Source organism: Bufo gargarizans, chromosome 2, assembly GCF_014858855.1.
Source record: "Bufo gargarizans isolate SCDJY-AF-19 chromosome 2, ASM1485885v1, whole genome shotgun sequence".
NCBI lineage: Eukaryota > Metazoa > Chordata > Amphibia > Anura > Bufonidae > Bufo > Bufo gargarizans.
The window spans coordinates 1,981,792-1,990,954 of record NC_058081.1 but is presented as its reverse complement, the minus strand read 5'-3'; the positions used below and the strand labels follow the sequence as shown (position 1 = coordinate 1,990,954).

The 9,163-nt window shown below is 44.3% G+C and overlaps 1 pseudogene; it reads left to right on the top strand.

Moving 5' to 3' along the window:
* The first annotated feature begins 6,474 nt into the window (after positions 1-6,474).
* LOC122929167 lies at positions 6,475-7,995 on the top strand (annotated as a pseudogene).
* The last annotated feature ends 1,168 nt before the right edge of the window (positions 7,996-9,163 follow it).

The following is a 9,163-nucleotide window of genomic DNA, read 5'->3' as shown; positions in this document are numbered from 1 at the left end:
TCTCAGGAAGATCCCAATCTAGAATTGCCTGACTTTCCTAGGATCCATACGGAAACCTGAAGCAGATAATAGATATCCCAGGAACTGTATCTCCTGAACGGCGAAAACACACTTCTCAATTTTTCACATATAATTTATTAGTCCGTAGGACCTGCAGTACCTGTCTGACATGTACCCTCGTGTGTCTTCCGATAAGACGAGTAAATTAAGATATCATCTAGGTATATGACTACAAACCTGCCGATTAGATGACTAAAAATGTCATTAACGAAATGTTGGAAGACGGCAGGAGCATTGGTCAGACCGAAAGGCATAACTAGATTTTCATAATGCCCCTCAGGGGTGTTAAAGGCTGTTTTCCACTCATCCCTTCCTTGATACAAATCAGATTGTAGGCCCACCTAAGATCAAGTTTGGAGAACCACTTAGCACCCGCAATTCTGATTAAACAGGTCAGGAATGAGAGGAAGAGGGTATGGGTCTCGGATGGTTATACGGTTTAGTTAGCGGAATCTAGGCAAGGACGCAGGCCCCCAATCTTCTTTTTAACAAAGAAAAACCCTGCAGCCACGGGTGATGAAGAGGGTCTGATGTGTCCCTTGGCCAGACTCTCGGAGATATAATCTTTCATGGCTTCTCTCTCGGGACCCGAAAGATTATATAACCTGGTCTTGGGTAATTTCGCACCGGGAATCAGGTTAACCGGGCAATCATAAGGACAGTGAGTGGTAACTTCTGACAACCCTTTTCAGAGAAAACGTCCTTAAAGTTATGAACCAAAAGTAGGTAGGGTAGATGGAGGCGACTAAGCAATTGCTATTCAGCAATTTTCTCTGCAATGCTCACTCCACTCCAATATCTCCCTGGCCTGCCAATCCACCACTGGATTGTGCGCTACCAACTAGGGAAGACCCAATACCACAGGAGTGGGAAGCCCCTCCAGAACATAACATGATAGACACTCGTTATGGTGGTCCCCTACCCGAAGGTGTAAGTTATGGACAATGTGAGTGAGGTTTCTCTGAGACAGAGGAGCAGAATCAATAGCGAAAATGGGAATAGGTCTCTGCAGCGTACAGAGAGACAAACCCATAGTGCGGGCAAAATGGGCATCTATCAAATTTACTCCTGCTCCACTGTCTAGAAAGAAAGAAATAGTCTCCGTATTAACACCAAAAACAACAACCGCTGGCAACACAAATTGCGATGTTCGTATGGAGGAAACGTATACCCCCCGGCTGACATCCTCCGCACAGTCTGGGATTAGTAGTTTTCCGACGGTCTTTTGTTTTGAGTATGGAAGGACAGCCATTAATGAAATGACTCCTCCCCCCACAAAAAAACAAACCCCACGCCTACGGCGGACCTCAGGAGGACAGACCTGACGAGTAGTTCCTCCTAGCTGCATAGGCTCGTCTAGGTCCGTACAGACTAACTGCTGCTTGGGAGGGGTTACCAATTGCTCAGGATCTTTCAATCTCCCCCTAAGACGTCTATCTATTCTGATAGAAAGGGACATAACAGCATCAAGGGAAAAGGGGGGTCTCATACAGCGCAAGCGCATCCTTAACCCTTTCGGATAACCCAGAGCAAAACTGACTCCTGAGAGCCGGATCATTCCACTGAGTATCCGTAGCCCACCTACGGAACTCTGAGCAATACTCCTCTAACGGCCGATCTCCCTGTAGAGTCTCCGTAACTTTGACTCAGTCAGGGCGACTCGGTCAGGGTCATCATATATGAGACCCAAAGCCCCCAAAAATTCCTCCACAGACCGGAGAATCAGTGGGTAAAGAGAACGCCCAGGATTGCGGGTCCCCCTGAAGCAGGGAAATAACAATCCCCACTCGCTGTTCTTCATTACCAGAGGACTAAGGGCGCAGCCTAAAATATAACTTACAGGCCTCACGGAACATAAAAAATTTGTCCCTTCCCCCAGAAAATCTGTCAGGAAGAACAACCTTGGGTTCCGGAGCAACCTGGTTACCTATAGCAACCGCTGGGCTTGCGGTCTGCTGCAATTGCTGCTGTTGCTGGAGGACCGATGCCTTCAATCCTGCCACCTCCAAAGACAGGCCTTGAAGTTGCTTTGTCAAGGCAGCAATAAGATCCATACTGGATTCTAAATAGGCAGAAGAGAAAAAATAAACAAAATAAGGGCCAGATATAATATCACGACCGGTGTGCCGATCACATACGTGACGCAAAGGGAGGGAAAAGGAAGGCCCTGTCCAAGGGAGAGGGAAGGGTGGTGACCCCCTAACTCACCTTGAGGCTGGCACCTGACTGCCCTGACGTCCCTATACGGGTTCCTCACCGTGCCTAAACCCTGGCTTTCCCTGAAATGAGCCCTAGATAGTGAAACGGGGCGGTGGGAACACTAGTCCGCACCACTACCACTAAAGGAAAACACCAAGGAGAGGACAGACAATACAGACAAAACATATAATCCCAGGTGGGCGACAACAGCGGACAACAAAAGCCCAACAGGGATCCGGAGGGAACGCTCTGGTACGACATCCAGGATAACAGCAACTCAGCAAGTGGGAGAGGGGAATATAAGGAGGTTTGGGAGTGCTGGACAAGGAACAGCTGAGGAGAAGGAGCTACGGATCCCTGAGTGAGACAAAAACGATTGCAAGGCAAACCCAGAAAGCTACCATTAAGTAACAGCACTATCTTTAGACATAGAGCGCGCAGCCACCCGCTGTGACTTCCTGACCTCGGGTATAACGGAGTCAGACTTGGCTCTTGACACCCTCATGACACTCCTTGTGTAAAGTGCGCCGAATGGTTGAACGATGCACAGTAACTCGATCTGCAGCAAGATGATGTTGTAGGTCTTTGGTGCTGGTCTGTGGGTTGACTCTGACTGTTCTCACCTTTCATGCTTCTGTCTATCCGAGATTTTTCTTGGTCTGCCACTTCGAGCCTTAACTTGAGCTGAGGCCTGTGGTCTTCCATTTCCTCAATATGTTCCTAACTGTGGAAACAGACGGCGGAAATCTCTGAGACAGCTTTCTGTATCCTTCTCCTAAACCATGATGGTGGACAATCTGTGTCTTCAGGTCATGAGAGTTTGTTTTGAGACCCCCAGGTTGCTACTCTTCAGAGAAAATTAAAAGAGGAGGGAACACTTCAATTGACCACCCTTAAATACTCGTTCTCATAATTGGATTCACCTGTCTCCATATTGATATATTAACTGACATTTTTTATCGTAACAACCAACGATGTATACAGGAAAATCATGACATTAACAAGGTTGCCCAAACTTTCGCATCCCACTGTAAGAGGCATGTGGCATTATATTCTATTGGCTGGCAGCCCGTCAACTGGAACCTTTTTCTTTGTGCAGCCCATATGTTCAGCCACGTTTTAGACCCCTGGTCTAGAGGCTCAACATCCCCAAATCATACCATGGATGGAAAACAGACATTTTGTATTTTCATTTCATAGATGTTCCAGTAAAATCTGAAATAATTATCATTAGATTCCAGGTGAGTAAATATTTATTTGTGGAAGGTGAAATTATCAAGAGGATAGTAAGTAATGAGTCACTAAACAACTGGACCCTGCAGTAATCACCTCTCCTCCAGGACCGCTGATAATTGTACACCAGGGCACCAGGTTTGGTATTGATAAGGGTCTAGCTGTACAGTAATGAGTGGAAGAGAGAATAGATATGGGCTGTCTACATTTCACACAGGTAAGGAGATCCCACCGCAGAATCATCCATTAGCCTATGCTGCAGCACAGACCAGGATCACAACTCCAACCTCTTCTTCTCTTCAGTCCAGTCATGGTGGATGACCCCATCCACCTGCCTTTATAAGGTCCATTGACGTTACAGTGTCCATGATTTACCAAAAAATGCATAGTAGGATCTTGAAAAGTGGTCTCCAAAGTGATCAAGGTTAGCACCCATAGATGTCTGTGAAGGTTCTCATTCCTCCAGGTCATGGTATATCAGTAACAATAAGTCAGACCAACAGGACTTGATGTATTTTCTTTTCAAGATGTTCACTTGTCAAACAAATGGCTTTCTCAATTAGAAATTGAGTATTAAGAAAGCCAATCAGATGACTAGCAAAACGACTTCAAGAAAAAATACAAGTCCAATTGATCAGACTTATTACTACTGATACTCCAAAAGGTGATAAGTAATGTAATGAGTGAAATCAAGGACCTGATTCTATGTAAGCTCGGATCCACAGGTGAGGTTATGGAGACTAACAAGATTTTACAGAGACCAGGCTCCTACGTAATGTACAGTGTTGCTGCAGGAATTAGACTTTTACTGTTTTACATCATCAAACTACATGAAACTTGCAAGATCTTTATGACTATAACCACAGGCCATGGACATGAAGTTCAGTGTGATATGAAAAGTCTGTATCACGGGCATATGGATTCAGATCAGTGCAAGATAATACACTGAACATATCTTCACAGGTAGTTTAGATTTGTATGGCCGTCATTGTCTGATCAGTGGGGCATCTTCAGTGTTCCAATTCAGGGTATGTCCAGTGTAATGCCGTGGGCTCCTATGACCAGTTTTGAAGAAAGCCAGGGACACAACAAAGTCCTTCAACACGGTTTATTGCTTTCTCCGGTCATATTACAGTTCAGTTACAGCCGGGTCAGGTAATCAGTCCACAGGCCGGTGTTTCCTTCACACGTGCCTTGCAGGGTGTGATCTGCAGCCTCTCACTCAACAGACATGCCCTGCCTCATGCTGCTGACTTTAAATGCAATCGTGGACATGGGCCACGTATAAACCCCAGAGTGGATCGTGGGGAGTAAGCACCTACCCAGCTCTTTGTTTAGTCCCAGTAAAAGCCAGGCCCGGATTAGCTGAAACCAGCTATGCTAGTTAACAAGAGCGTCCACTATCTATCTTAGTGGACACTCTAGCTTCTGGCTTCCACTCCACCAAAGGCTGGGTACCTTGGTGTCATGTCTCAGGTGCACCACAGCAAACCTCGACATGCATCTCATTAATAGGTTTCTTGCACCATTCTCCGAGAACATCCTTCATATATGAGGCCTGTCACTGCCCTCACACCAGCAACATGATGGATGAAGACAGTTACCAGAATCTGAAGACCTAAACAGAAGACAGGAGAAACATCATTCATTCGGCGACCAGGCATCACTGTTACATGGCCTTTCATTTGTACCATTGTACCATCCGTGTCAGCGTCCACTGCTTGTGGGATCTACTTAGGGCCATTTCTCAGTATGGCTTTTCACTAGTGCTACTGTTCAATGTATCCTGGTCCAGTTACTTATGGTGTCAATTGTGCAAATGTACTTGTATCCCTTAATTGGTTTGTTTAGTCCTTGGTCCTGTTTCAGTTTTGGGAGATGTCTGAATTACCATGACCTGCCATGGTTGTGCAATTACGTCTTTCATGTCTATCTTTCAACATGTCTTGCTTTGGTCCCTTTGGTGTCTGTTTCGCTGTGTCTGTACTGTGTCCTGTAGCGACAGTGTGAGCATCTTGTGCTTCCTTTCACCGAGATGTCTTGACCGCTACTGTCCTTATCCACTATTATGTCTAGGTTTCAGAAGTCCATTTCTGAAATCCATGCGCACAAGTTTCCTTAGTCTATATATCTGACTTCTGTGCGTTTTTCAGTCGGACCGCGCTGCTCTACGGAACAGAAAATTCCTTACTCAAGGCTCATTTCAGATGTGGCTGGATGTAGGAAAGCACTCAGGCCACAGAAAGCCACCTTCTCCTCTCCTTTACAAGCTTCTGTCAAAGACCAAAAGTTGCAACAATAGTGAAGCACCGTCACATAGGTTGAAATGGAAAGGGTTTATTATACTCACAAGGTTAAAACGATAATAAGCAGTATACAAAAGATCTTTTATGTTTGATCCTTTATATACTGCCTATTATCGTTTTAACCTGGTGAGTATAATAAACCCTTTCCATTTCAACCTATGTGACGGTGCTTCACTATTGTTGCAACTTTTGGTCTTTGACAGAAGCTTGTAAAGGGAGGAGAAGGTGGCTTTCTGTGGCCTGAGTGCTTTCCTATATCCAGCCACATCTGAATGAATCTTAAGTGAGGAATTTTGTGTTCTGTAGAGCTGCGCGGTCCGACTGAAAAACGCACCATTTAGATGTGAACTGTACCCACTTCACGATTGGGACCTGCGACGCACTAAAGTCTATTTTATATATTTATTTGCACGTATCTGACTTCTATGTCTGCTGCCAAAATACCCTACTTTACAAGAGTGTGATTGGGTTCTTTCAGCCCTTACCAAGGTGATCGGGTTCCTGTAGCACCTACCAAGTGTGAACGAGTTCCTTCTGCACCTACCAAGTGTGAACGAGTTCCTTCTGCACCTACAAGTGTGAACGAGTTCCTTCTGCACCTACCAAGTGTGAACGGGTTCCAGTGCTTACATGGGTTCTCAATCTGTTCATCTGTCAGTGCTCTGTGTTTTGTGCCATGCCTGTGTCTCTGGTGTTTTCACCAGTGTCTCTGACTTCAGAAGAACAGCTCCCACGTACACCGGGACCATCCCAGGAGGAAGCAGGCTGGTCACTAAATCGCAGCAAACTTTCCATCCTTGTACAGGGGTTAAAGGGTGAATACTGGGGAGTCACTAGAATAATACCTTAGTGTTTGGCCCAATGTCTAAACAGTTGCTTGGCACAGTGGTTCCACAACAATTATCCATAACAATTACCACCATTACCACCATGTGCCACCCCATAAAATTAATTCTGATCCACTATAACCACTATGTTCTTCTGCTATCCACTGTATACTGGGCAGAACGGTGGCTCAATGGTTAGCACTGGTGCCTTGGAGTGCTGGGTGCAAATTCAACAAGGGACAACATCTACATTGAATTTGTATGTTCTCTCTAGGTTTGCGTGAGTTTCATCCCAAAACTCCAAAATATCCAAACAGACAAATCATCTTCGTATGAAATTGACCCTAGTGTGCCTTGTGTGCATGGACAAGATGAATCAAAGCCGACCAATAATGTTTGAGTTTTCAGGATGGACCGATGATGCCACTCTTGCCATCTTCCTCTTTGTATTCTTCCTCCTGGTTTACATGATAACTGTGGTTGCTAACGTTGGGTTGTTCATCATTGTCCATAAGACGCCCACCCTCCACACTCCCATGTATACTTCCTCAGTTACCTCTCAATGGTGGATCTCTTCTACTCCAGCTATTGTTCCTAAAATGGTTTTGGACATTGTTTCCAGGAGGAAGTTCATCTCATTTTATGGTTGTGCTCTTCAGTTCTACTTCTTTGCTGCTTTGGCTAGTATCGATGTTCATTTGCTCTCAAATATGTCCTATGACCGATATGCCGCTATCTGTCACCCTCTACATTATGTGTCCATAATGACCAAGACAAAATGTCTTCATATGGTTCTCGTAGCTTTTGCTCTTGGATTTTTCCAGTCGTCTGTTCAGACCAGTTGTATTTTCAGTCTTCAATATTGTGGCTCAAATTTCATTGACCATTTCTACTGTGATATCTCTCCACTGCTCAAGCTGTCCTGCTCCGATACTTTCATGTGTGACATGGTCATCATGTCCCTCATTGGATTTTATGGCATATGTTCACTGTCTACTATCCTGATTTCATATTTTCATCATTATTTCCATTCTAAAGATTAAGTCGGCAAAGGGAAGGCAGAAAGCGTTCAGCACCTGCTCCTCACACATCATCTGTGCCTCCATCTTCTACGGGTCCGTGTTCCTCACTTACTTACATCCTCCTTCTAATGTCAATGGTAGGAAGAGTAAGGTGGCTGCTATCTTCTATTCCGTGATGACGCCCATGCTCAATCCTCTCATACAGCTTGAGGAACCAAGAGGTAAAAAAAGTAATTGTCCAAGTCATACACAATCTAAGTCCTTTTAATACCAGTTTTAAAATGTGTAACCTGTAATAAGACTTCAAATAAGAGGATACATCACATGCAGGATCCTGTGGCTCAATGAACATGTCTGACTGGTAGGTCCTGAACCAGGGAAAATTTCCCAAAGACAAGATTTTGGATGACTTCCCTCTACTGATCTTTAAGATTCTTCAAGATTTCTTAACCAGTACAGGGTTCTTTTAATCCATCAGATTCTTCTCCTTAACAGTACATCATGTCGCTCACTGCTCGGTGACCTCCATAAACAATTTCAATGTAAGCATTCCACCATGTACAGTTGATGCTCCAAATGTAACCATACCTTTCTTCTGACAATCTTCCCTTCTAATCCTAAGAAATCCTTATTTTTATTGTTTGCAAATTTTTTGGGTTTTCGGTAGACATTGGTCGGGCCACTCTATTCAGTGCACCTAGCTTCCCCCGTTTCATCATTACGGCAAATCAGAAACCTTATTTAATAAAATAAAAATAAACAGGATTTTCACGAGAAATGAATGGTTATGTTTCAGGGGGAACCTACCCTACATGGCTCTATGCTTACTTTTATTTTTGGCGGTGAAAGATTCCCTTTAAACAATCATCGAGTGCATGGAGATGAACAATTAGTCATGCAGTCATTTGCCCCATACTGCTCTCATATGTCAGCAGCATATCCCTTGGTTACACTGGGAATATGCTTCCGACAACCAGTCACATTGGTAAAGTTATTGGCGGCAAGTCTACATGGGACAATGATTGGAAATGAACATTGGTTGGTCCATTTGAATGGCTCCTTACAGCTGAGGGAGATACGGCTGAGTAGACCAGGGCAGATTGAATTGTAATATATCATTTTACCAAACACCTTCTATGAAATATCTGAAATCACATCCACAACTTCTTAAGAAAAAGGTTTTGTGGGCAACATCCTCCTTGGGGACCCCTTCACACTTATAATGAGTACTAGCCCAGAAGTCTAGACTACAAACCTACCCTGACAAAATCCAGATTCTTCTCCGGGGGTTTTATTTATGAACTAAATTTCATATGTTCACATGTAAATTAAAAATAAGCCCCGATGAGCAAATATCCACGAGTCACCCATCGAATCATAGTCCAACACTTTGATTGCACCAGCGGGTCCTGAAGGCTTTTTCACATGGATCATGATGGATCTGCCTGTGTATGTTGATGTAAACGTGTGTGAATATACATTATGGGGAAGATTATCAAACTGTGTGTAAAGTAGA